The 12,297-nt window shown below is 38.4% G+C and overlaps 1 protein-coding gene and 1 long non-coding RNA gene across 13 annotated transcripts in view; both read right to left on the bottom strand.

The window, feature by feature from the left end:
• LOC138171954 (uncharacterized) overlaps positions 1-9,294 on the bottom strand; it is an 85,998-nt gene extending 76,704 nt beyond the window's left edge. For 2 of the 11 annotated variants that reach the window (XR_011171008.1, XR_011171013.1), the window contains exons 1-2: positions 8,916-9,292; positions 7,457-7,607 (exon numbers count right to left, since the gene is read on the bottom strand). This is a non-coding gene — a long non-coding RNA (uncharacterized lncRNA). Of the gene's footprint in view, positions 1-7,456; positions 7,608-8,915 lie in introns of all 11 variants that reach the window. The other 9 variants (XR_011171015.1, XR_011171011.1, XR_011171009.1 and 6 more) reach the window with 8 other exon arrangements.
• EMP1 (epithelial membrane protein 1) overlaps positions 1-12,297 on the bottom strand; it is a 278,012-nt gene that overhangs the window by 129,265 nt on the left and 136,450 nt on the right. The gene's annotated exons all lie outside the window — the stretch shown is intronic.

Raw genomic sequence — 12,297 nt, 5'->3', positions numbered from 1 at the left:
AACATCCTAAAGACCTTCAATGAAGCAGTTGAGGTACTCCTGAAAAAAAAAATAGATTTAAAAAAAAATCAGAGGCTAGTAGATCATTTGATTTTCAAACACACACCCACACACACATTCCATAGATATAGAAGAAAAGTGAATAAATACAGTTATCAAGAAAAGACTAAGTAATGAAATAAATTTTCTCATGTTTATAGGGTAATGTTGAGAGAGAGAGAGAGAGAGAGAGAGAGAGAGAGAGAGAGAGAGAGAGATAAGAGGCAGAAAGACAGAAAGACTGAACTGTGGGGTAAAAGAACTGAGAGTGTTCGTCAAAGGACATAAAAGACCTGCTGTACTGAAGATTTAAGAGGAATCAGGAAAAGGGGAGAGATAAAATCATCCCATATTGATGAGCTAAATCCACAGTAAATTAGGGAATTAGAGAGAATACAAACAGGAGAAAAGGATGGAAAAAGAGGTGAGTGGTGATGAATGCACACAGACACACACTTCCTCAGGTATCTAGATAAATAGTGAAAGGACAATAATTCCTTTAGTCTCTCAATGAGTGTCAACTCCATGGAAGAATAGGGTAAAAGTGATGGAGTGGGAGGACTAGAATGGGAGAATAGAAGAAAGGTTCTTGATCCAGAAGCAATAAGGAAAGAGCATCATTAAAGAACATTACCACAAGAGTGGTAGAATGTGCAATAAGAGAGACAAACCTTATGATGGATTTCACCTGGATGGAATTTGTACATTCATGAACCACCTTCTCTAAGAAACAGTTGTACCTCCTAGGACTACATCCCAATCCAAGAAAAGAGATGCATAAAAACTAAATGGCAGCCATCATTCATAGTGATAAGAGAACACAAAGTCAAAGAAAGAATGACATGGTCTTAGGAGTAGACACTGATCATGGTAAAGGCAGGGGATAGGACCAGGCCACATGATTTTGGACACAGAAGGACTCCTACCATACAACATTTACTTTCATCAGTCAAAGTTTCCTTCATGAACTGATATGTTTAAGAGCAAGGCACAGAAGCAAATAGAGAAGGTGGGGTAAGTTCTGCAAAGGACTAACACAGAAATGAGATATAAAGGAAACTCAAAATTGGTACTTGCTTTCCCCTCATTTGAGACATAAATGAAATAAAAAGGGAACAAGTAAGAGTACAGCCCAAGAATTAAACAAAAAAATTTATGATAGACTGGAAAGTAAGAGAAATGATGAAAAAGCAAGGATCTTTTTTTAATTTTTCAGAAAATGGCACAACAAACAAATGGTACTCTAAATGCAAGATTGAGTGGGAATGCTTGAGTGAAATTTTAAATTATTTGCTTAACTGGGAAGTAAAAGAAAGGGAAGTAGATAAACAAAAAGAAAGAATGAATTAAAAATGAGTTAAATTCAAAAAACTTGGGATAGGGCAGGTAGACCATGGAGAGTAGGGAGTGGAATAGAAATGCATCAAAGAAGTAAAGGAAGAATTAATCATGAGGACAAATTACTCACTTAAAAGAAAAAAAAACAATTTAAAATAAATAAAGGGAAAAATTAACTGAATAACTGCAAATTTAAATGCAAATGGACTATACAATCTAATACAATGAGAGTAACAAGTGGATTAGGAAACAAAACCTAACAATCCTCTATTTACAAGAAATATATCTGAAAAATAAAAACATACAGAATGAAAATCAGAGGCTGGAGCAAAATTTACAAGGCATTAGGTGATTAAAAAATTAAGAGTTGTAATCATGCTATCAAACAAAGCAAAAATTAAAATTCATACTAACAAGAGAGCTTCATAAGGAGATTACATTAAGGTTAAAGAAATCAGAAAAGGAACCAATATCAATACTAAATACATTTGGGGTGGCTAGGTGGCGTAGTGATTAGAGCACCAGCCCTGGAGTCAGGAGAACCTGAGTTCAAATCTGACCTCAGACACTTAACACAAAAACTAGCCATGTGACCTTGGGCAAGTCGCTTAACCCCAATTGCCCTCCAAAAAGTAAAAATTAAAAAATAATAAATACATGCACTAAACGGAATAATACCTAATTGCGTAAAAGAAAAGTTAACTGCATCACAAAAAGACATAGTCAAAAACAAAGAATGAAGAACTATAAAATATTTGTAAGAAACTTCAAGGTTTTCTCAAAATAGAAAAAAATCTAAAAGAAAATTTAAAAATAGAAAACATATAACTAAACAAACAGCTGGAGAATTATAGTTGAAATACTTATAGTGTCTTCTAAATGGGAACATTAAGGAAGCTTAGAGCAACATATGGTAGCTTTGAAAAGTAGTTCATATGTTAAGAGAGAGAAATTACAAATTAATATAAAAAAGAATAATACTAAACATATCCTTCACAAATTATAGCAAAATAAAAATGGAAATCAATAAAGAGAACAAAGGCAATAAAATATGCCTAAGTGGAGACTTAATAATGACATCCTGAATAATTGAGTCAAAGAATAATCATAAAAATTATTAATAAATACATGAGGAAGAATGGCAATAATAAGACTGCATATCAATATTTGGGGGATAAACAAAAGTAATCCTCAAAGGAAAAATATATGACATAAATTAGTAAAATTGAAAAAGAATGCTAAATGAAATAAAGATATAATTTTAAAACTAAAAATAAATGAACATACCCAAAATAAACACAGAAAAGGAATCTTTAAAAATTGAAAATAAATGAAGTGAAAAACAAAAGACCATAGAAATTAAAAAGTGGTTCTTTGAAAAGATTAACAAAATTGATAAACCTTTTGCAAAACTTGCCTAAAAGAAAAAAAAAGAGGAAACCAAGTTTTCATATGAAAAAACAAAGTGAAATCACAATTGAGAAAAAAGAAAAAGACATATTAGAATATGCTATGCACAATCATATGCTAGCAGAAGTGAAATTTAAAAAAAAATACAAGAAACTCAAATTAACAGTACATCAAATACAGATCTTAATCACAGAAAATGAAATTATGTAATCCATGAGGGAATTGCCAAAGAAAACATCCACCCTATCCAAATACATTTATGAGTAAAACCTATCAAATGCTTAAAGAACAATTATTCGAAAAATGTTAGAGACCTAGAGGCCTTTTATTCCAACCTTTGTATTTGTGGAAAATTTGACCCATGAAAGGTTAAATAACTTGTCTAATATCTAATAAGTTGGATTTAAATCTAGGCCTTTGACTCTAATAGAAGCAACAGTGTCTTCCTACAGTGCATGTCTTGGTCCCACTAACTTAAACAGAACATTGTACTGGAAGAAAAGAATTCCCTGCCAAGTCTGACCCAATAGGTAATTCCCTACAGCTCAGTGGTTAGGGCTTATAAGGGCAATAGGTGGGAAAAGAAAGTATCTGGGAAAGTTACTCTTAAACGACCTCTTAAAAGGTGGAAAGAGAGAGAGAACATATGTGTGTCCTGAAGAAGCATCTAATTTCAGAGTCGGGTTGCTGTAATCAGAGAAGAACTTGTGTCTATTCCTTCTTCCTTTCTTTGTTATAATTATGTTTGCAACTTGTGCCTACACAGGACATTTATCTTGTCTGTATTATTATTGTTTCCCTTGGGGCCTAGTATGATGATAATTTGAGGACAATGAGAGTACTGGAAGGATATTGCTAATGATAACTGTGATCTTTCTCTGTCTCCGAGTTTCAGGGGAGTGAGCACTCAGGGGACAAGAAACTACACAGTAGGAAAAAGAGGTATTCCTACCTAAAGTGGCTACACTCTGATAAAAGACAGGAGGAAGGGAATGAGATCTAGACTCTGCATCAAGAATTGGATTTTCTCCCCCTCTTTTTTTCTCCTAGAGGGAGATCTCTTATTCAACAGTTAGGACAGAGGTGGGCAGACCAGAAGCAGAAGTTAAGATCTAAATAGCAGGAGATTTCCAAGGACTTTCAAAAATCCTGAGAGGGGATAGTAATCTAGTGATGGGAACACAGAGCACTCCCCCCATAAAGTCCTTGCCCTCCTGGCTTATATTTTGAAATACATAACTGAAACTGTTATAGACACACATACCTCTCTCCTTGATTTATTAGTTATTCTCTCCACAATTTGTGGTAAGACAATTTCAGAAATCTTTGGCTGTACTACTCAGAGTAAGAAGGGTGATTGGGAAGTGTTTAAGGAGAGGGCTAGGCAGAGCACTCCGTTTGGGAGTATTTAACAAGATTTTCTTTGATTTGGCTATGTCTAATAAATTATGTGGACACAATATTTTGATTGCCTTTGAGTGAGGGGAAGGGAAGGAGGAGTGTATTAAACAAAGAGAAAATTCAAGACAGAAGGTGGAAGGGCAGAGTCATAGCAATTCTGAGCAATATTCCATATCAGCCCACTTGTGTATGGTTTGTCCTCAAAGAGGACCATGATATCAGGGAGATGATGACATGACCTGAAATTGACTTTGATTTGAGGGAGGGAGGGCTGTGTAAAGCTACCAGTCTCAGTTTCTCTTCCAGAGCCATCTGGGTCCAGAGATCAGATATTCATCAGGATGACTAGAGATGACCTAGGATGCACTGGAGACCTTGGTTCTTTTTTTTTTCTTTTTTGGAGGAGGGAAGGGCAGGGCAGTTGGGGTTAAATGACTTGCCCAAGGTGACATGGCTAGTAAGTGTTAAGTGCTGAGGCTGGATTTGAACTCAGGTCTTCCTGGCTTCAGGTCTGGTGCTCTATTCACTGCGAAACCTAGCTGCCCCCACCTTGGCTCTTTTAAGTTAAGGTCTTTTTAAGGTCACTCACTTTGAGTGATGCAATCAATACCCATTCAGTGACTAGGCCTCTTTAAGAAGTTATTCAAAGGATGACCCCTTTAATAAAAAATAAAAATAAAACTGGGAAGGGAAGAACCTCAGGGTTGCTAGTCAAAAGAGAAACAGTTACTACTTACATTCACTCTGAGCTACAGGGCCCAAAAAAATAACAGTTTAGTGGTACTTGGGCAGGGTCCTATTTTTGTCCACTCCGGGAGATCCACAGTGAATTGGGTTTATGGCTTGGTCTTTGAGAAAGAAATCTAGCCAGTAAACCCCAAGTTAACTAGGTAGCTTGCAGTCATAAAAATTTACCTTCCTTTGGGCAGAACACCCTCAATTAACATATCATTCCACTAAACTAAATTCAAAATCCATCTTAGTGTGGATTTTAATAGCCAAGTTACCTAGAGATATAAGGCTTCGTGGCATGGGAAGACTTATATTTGTGTACAAGATAGACTCTGAAGGGACTTGAGGCTCAAATACAGAATCAATTCACATATTACAATGCCTTGTTGGTTAATTAATAAAATAAATAGTTATATATTGCCTTGTCTGTATATTTATTTTTAAAATATAGTTTACCTAAAATTTTAGAATAAAGTAGATTTATTTGATATCTGATATCTACTTTGATGAAGTAGATTGGATTTTTAAAAGTATCTCATATATACAATTCTCATGAAAAATATAGAAAGATGATAGAATTAAATGCATTTGGAAATAGTCCTTTATGTTGGGAAATATTGAAGGCAAAAGGAGAAGGGGAAAGTTGAGGGTAAGATGGCTAGATAGTGTGATAGAAGCAGGCAACATGAGTTTGGACAGACTTCAGAAGATAGCAGAGGACAGAAGGGCCTGGTGTAATATAGTCCATGGGGTCATAGAGTAGAACATGATTAAATGACTGAACAACAAAAATAGCCAAATAACTGAATTCGAAGAGTAGACATGATGTCAGCTTTGCTGCCGATTTCTGGTGGAGTGCCTCAGGAATCTGGGCTTGGTCCTTGGCTATTGTTTTGTTTTTTTCTATTTTATTTTTAATATTTTTTATCAATTAATTTAATAAAGACATGGAAATCATGACTATCAAATTTTCTTAAGACACAAAGCTGTTTGAGATAGCAAATGTACTAGATGCCAAAAAGTTCAAGATCCAAAAAGTTCTTGAGTTCTATTTAATAAGATGAAAATCAATAGGGATAAAAAAAAAAGTCTTAAACTTGTTTTAAAAAATCATTTTAAGGGGCAGCTAGGTGGCACAGTGAATACAGCACTGGCCCTGGAGTCAAGAGGACCTGAGTTCAAATCTGGACTCAGACACTTACCACTTACTAGCTGTGTGACCTTGGGCAAGTCACTTAACCCCAATTGCCCTCCAAAAAGTAAAAAAGAAAGAAAGAAAGAAACTCAGGGGCAGCCAGGTGGCGCAGTAAGTAAGAGCGCCTACCCCGGTGTCAGGAGACCTGGGATCAATTCCGGCCTCAGATACTTGGCACCCACACAAAATAACTTGCCGTGTAACCTTGAGCAAGTTACTTAACCCCAAGTGCTTTAAAAAAAATCATTTTTACAAGTACAAATTTGGGGGATGAGGAGGATGGTTTGATAGCATTTGTCTGAAAAATACCTAGGGTTTTAAGTGACCAATAAGCTCCATATTAAACATTAATGAGATATGGAAGACAAAAAAGTTAATGTGATTTGGGGCCACATTAAGAAAGGCAAATAGAGCACCAGCCCTGGAGTCAGGAGGACCTGAGTTCAAATCTGGCCTCAGACATTTAACACTTACTAGCCGTTTGACCTTGGGCAAGTCACTTAACCCCAATTGCCCTGCCCTCCCCCCTCAAAAAAAAAAGCATAGCTTCCAGGAATAAAGAGGTTTTCTAATACTCTGCCCCAGTTAGCCCTCATCTGGATTATTCTATCAGTTTTGGGTGCCATAGTTGAAGAAGGACATTCAGATGGCATAGGGTACTGGATGTAGAGTGAGAAAGACCTGAATTTGACTCCTACCTCAGACATTTTTTAGCTGTGTGACCTGAGTGAGTCACTTATCCTCTCTTTGCCTTAGTTTCTTTTGCTAAAAAATGGGAATAATAAAAGCACCTACCTCCCAGGGTGTTTGTGAGAATTAAATGAAAGAATAAATGTAAGCATTTTGCAAATGTTAAAGTGCTATGTAAAGGCTAGTTATCTTTATTGATGTTACTGATGAGTGGAAGACCATGAAGAGGAAGGCACATAGGATGGGGAGGGTCTTGAGTCCACCTAATATGAGAGTTGTTTGAAAGAATTAGACGTATTTATGGAGAAAAGAAAGCTTCAGAGCTGTCTTCAAGTATCTCACTGGCCGTCAAATACAAAGAGAAAGGGACAGAGACAGAGAGACAGAGATGGAGACATAGAGACAGAGAGAGAAAGACACAGAGAGAGATAGAGAGAGAGAAACAGAGACTGAGACAGACAGAAAGAGAGAATAGAGACAGAGACAGAGGGAGAAAGATACAGAGAAACAGACAGAGGGAGAGAAACAGAGACTGAGAGACAGAGAAACAGAGAGACAGAGACAGAGAGAGACAAGAAGAGAGAGAGAGCAAGAGAAAGAGACAGAGAGAAAAGGAGAGAGAGAAATGAAGAGACATCATTAAGTACTCACTGTGTTCCAGGTATAGTGCTAAGTAGTAGGGATAAGACACCAGCCACCAAGACAATCTTTGTTCTCAAACAGCAGACTAGGGAGTATGGAGGAAAGGAGGGAGACGGGGCAGATGATAGAGATGAGTGAAAGTGAGGTAGAGGCCTGGGCCCTGACAAAACAAGGAAAAAGTTAAACTATCAGAGACCAAGACTGATCCAAGAACAAAGTCTAAGTTTTCAGGGGAGAAGAGGCAGGGAGGATGGCCAGAGGACATATATCATTGTGAGGAGACTGCAGAGATTCTCTTAGCCCGAGTCACCCTAATTTTTTTGTCTCTTAGATGTGTTCATTTTGTTCCCAGAGAGCAGAGCTAGAACATGGGTGGAAGTTGCAAAGAAGCAAATTTGGATTTGATGTCAGGACAAATTTCCTAGCAATGAGAACCATTTAAATAGGCTGCTCTAGGAAGCCATGGCCCGATCTATTGTATTGACTGGTATGTCATCATGGAGATGCCTTTCAGGAAAAGGCTGGACATGGCTGCCAAAGCCCCTTCCAGCTCTCAAATTCTGTGCTTCTATGATCTGGTGAAGGAAATGCATGCGGTGGTTTGGCCTGCTTACTCTAATGAAGTGCCCCCAAATATCACCAAGTATAAACACATGCATCTCACAGATGTCACAAATGGTTAATCCCTTCAGGGCAAATCCCTGAAACTAACTATAAAGTGCTGACCCCCATGAATGTAAATGGTAGAAAAGCTAAAAGCTGTAAAAATCAGGAAATCATTAAACTCTTAAAAAAAATTTTTAAACTAAAATTTTGAGGGTGAGTTTAATAACAGAAAAAAGACCACTGACTTTGAAGCCAAAAGACCCATATCCCTAATCCAGGCCATGCCATTTACTGTCTATGTGACTTTGGGTAAGTAGCTTTTTACATCTACATGACATTAGGCAAGTCATTTCCCCCTTTGGGGCTTTAGTTACCTCATCTATAAAATAACAGGGTTGAAACAGATTATATTTAAGGTCTCTAAAATTCTGAGTCTCTATCTATATTTAAGCCAGCCCTGGGAAATTTCTGTGAAGTCATAGGGGTAATAATTTGGACAAAAATGTTCCAATACCAAATTCTCCCAATCTTGGCACATGATTCATATGCCTGGCACTCAGGCAAAAAAATTCCAGGCCAAAATGGAAGTATGGTTTCTCTGTGTCTTGCCAAACTATGATAGGGTCAGAGAGTCAGAATCTTTCTAATATGGCATTGTGTCTATGTCCAAAAACAAAATGATTTTATGAATTCCCTTTCAGAATCCTGTGTCAGAGCCTGCCTTCTTCTCTTCCCCGAACCCCACCCCCACCCCCAACCACGACCTCCTGGGTACTGAGCTCTTTTGGGACTGTATCAATGCCCCACCCCATGAACATCTCTCACAAACTTGTACAAGTAGGGTTCCCTCCAACATACACACCTTTCCCAGATGCTGGAAGTGGATATGGTGGGGACAGCTTCAAGGTATGGAGTGACTTTTTGACCTGGCCACAGTCCTGGGTCAGCATAACCATACTGACCTGACACCTTGAACCTCTCCCCGGGTCCTCCTGGCTTGACTCACTCTTTCTGTATGCCTCCAAGCAGGGTGTGGAAGCCTATAGAAGCACTCAGTCATACCGTCACACCTCTCCACCAGCCCTTCTAATACTGGCCCCTTAAGATTTGCACATTCCAGGAACCAGCTTTTCCAGTTGAACAGAAATTGCCATCTCAGGCTGGCTTGGCAATCATTCTGGCTTTTTTGTTCCTAATTCACAGTACATCCCCAGGCAACCCCACCCTCCTGGCTAAATCCTTTCCATTCCACTTAGCACAGGCTGGAATAACTTTATTGTCAAGCAGGAGATAATGCAAGGGAATGTTCATTCCAGCCCAGTCTCTCTATTCTTCCTTCTTAAATAGTTGCCTCTTCACCAAAGAATTCTCAGTCTGCCCTCTTTCCTTGATGTAAGGAGAGCTGTGTGTGCTCTCTTCACTGAAGTGTAATATATAATGTTACTGGAGTTGGCAATATTGACTGTCTTGAACAATGCCACACACGGTCCTAAATCTAAAATAAATCATCAAAATATCATGATAAAATTGTTGGCAAATATTTGCTCCTACATTGTTAGCAAATGAGTAATTCTATATAAAGGAACCTTCCCAATGACTGAAGCTTACTCTATGTTATCAGAACTTTTAAGATTTGATTTTGCATAGAAACCTTTCCAAACTATATCACATGTATCCCTACTTTCCTGAATGGAAAATCCTGAACCAACTTTTCTTGATCATTCAGAATCGTTATTATGAACCACAGTAATCACAATGATGCCCTTATGGGTCACTGAGGAGTGTGAGGGCTATTTATCAGCTATACTTAATGGACACAGCAACAGAGTTTTCAAATTGGGCCTGTGTGTATGTACATACATACATGCATGTATATATGTATATGCATTATTATTCAGCTGTTTCAGTCATGGCCAAATCTTTGTGACCTCATTTGGTGTTTTCTTGACATATATACTAGAGTGGTTTGCCATTTCCTGTTCCAGCTCATTTTACAGATGAGGAAACTGAGGAAAACAGGGTTAAGTGACTTGGCCAGAGTCACATGGCTAGTAAGTATCTGAGGCCAGATTTGAACATGAGCCTTCCTGACTCCAGGCTTGTCACTCTATCCACTGCTCCACTAAGCACATACATGTATGTGTACATACACTATACATATTGCATGTACATAATTGCACATATACAGATATGTATATATACTTGTTTACATATATACAGATATGTGTATGTACATATGTATAGTAATGATAGCTAACATTTCTATAGCACCTACTATGTGCCAGGCATATGTGTGTTTGTGTATATATGTAGAAATAGATGTACATATGTGAATGTTTATATATGTGTGTATGCATGAATATACACATATGTATGTGTCCATATATACACAGATGCATGTAAAAAGTAAAACTTTCTCGTTTCCTCCATTGCCAGAGCAATTTGTGTACTTGCCTGTACTTCTCTACCCTAAAAATAATGGCTCTCATATTTATAGGCAGAAACAAAGTGTAGATGAAGAAACAATGCTCTGTTTGGAGTCAAAGAATCCAGGTGGAGATCCTTCATCGCTTCCTACCTAATAGAATGCTGTACAAGTTGTTTTGACCTCCATTTCCTCATCTGTACAATAAAGGAAATGGACAGGATGATCTCTCAAGTCACAATGAGGTCTAGATGCTATGGTTTGGAGGTGCAGAGAAGCTGAGGCCTGCCCAAGATCCTACAGGTAGTAACAGAGTCAGGATTTGAACCTAAATCCCCTAATTCAAAATCCACGCTCTTCCCGTTAAACCAGTCTACAACATGATGGTTTATTGGAGCATCCCTTGACCCCTACAGCCGACTACCCTGGAACGTCTTTCCTACACTGAGAAGGTCTTACAAGGGTCTCCATTTTGGGGAGGGGCCCATGCCAGCCAAGCTTTGTTCTTTTCCCAGCTCTGCTTCTGACTCACAGATCGGTTCTGCCCCCATTTCCCTTTTCAGCTTTTTTTGTGTGTTGTCTTCAAGTCTACTAAAGAATAAGCTCCCTGAGAGCAGGGCTGTCTTTCTTTTTGCTTGTATTTGTATGCCAAATACTTGGTACCATACAGCATGTGGTTGTTGCTTAATAAATGCTTCAAGCCTTGTCTTGCTTTAAAAGAAAGCAGAAGAGGCAGCTAAATGCCCAGGGCCAAGGTTCACTTATACCATGCAAAGCTGCCATTTGCTCATAGTTCACTAAGTAATCAGCTCTTCCTGCTTAGTGGCCAATCAGGAAATTGCTTTGGCATTTCACGATTCAAGTACTTTTGCACTGAGTGGAACAAGTTATCCACATGCTACGCCCCTCTCCCACCCCATACTCTACTTGATGATATGTTTAGAGATGAAAGGGACCTTCTAGGTCCTCTAGAACAACCCTATCATTTCACAGTTGAGGAAACTGGAGCCCAGAGAGGTTACAGCACTTTTCAAGGGTCACACAGTGGAGTGGCAGGGTCAGGATTTGAACCTATGTTCTTTGATTCCAAAGCAGCCTGTACCACTCTGACTCCCAGAGAAATTACTGTGGACTGAAGTGGATCTCAAAGATCACTAAACCCAAATCTATCTTATTTTACAAGTGAAGAAACTGAGGCAAAAAGGGGTGAAATGATTTGCCCAAGGTCATATCGCAAATTAGTAGGACATGATGGATAGAGCGCCTACCTAAGAGTTAAAAGCAATTGGTTCAAATCCCACCTCTCACACTTGTAGGCTCAGTGACCTTGAGCAAGTCACTTAATTTCTCAGTGTTCTGGGCAATGCTAAGACTACATAAGGTACAGAATGTGTGTTGATCTGCATTGATTATAAGGTGCTTCCTCACTGGAAATTCCCTAGATCAGTGAAATAGCAGGTCTGAACTAAAATGGGGTGGGGGAGGGACAGAATTAATAGAAATAATATTTCTACTATTTACTTCACAGTGTTGTTGTGATTGTTGTTAGGAAAGTGCTTTATAAACCTTTAGTAAGTATATAAACGCAGCTGGTACTTGGAGTCCCTCCCTCTCTCCGTTCTACATGCGTAGCTATTGCTGACCCCAGAAAGTCCCAGTAGTCAACGGGCAGCCTTTCATATTTCAATATTGGTGGAAATATTAATGGATCTGAGATCTTCTTGATATAAGTTCTCTCTCTCTGTCTCTCATTCCCTCTCTCTCTCTCTCCGTCTCTCCCTCTCTCTCTCTGTCTCTCTCTGTCTGTCTCTCTCTCTCT

This window comes from Petaurus breviceps, unplaced genomic scaffold (genome assembly GCF_028583685.1).
Source record: "Petaurus breviceps papuanus isolate PSGF00001 unplaced genomic scaffold, PetGlider_PUasm1.0 470, whole genome shotgun sequence".
NCBI lineage: Eukaryota > Metazoa > Chordata > Mammalia > Diprotodontia > Petauridae > Petaurus > Petaurus breviceps.
The sequence above is the reverse complement of the archived record's forward strand: the minus strand, read 5'-3'. Positions and strand labels throughout refer to the sequence as shown.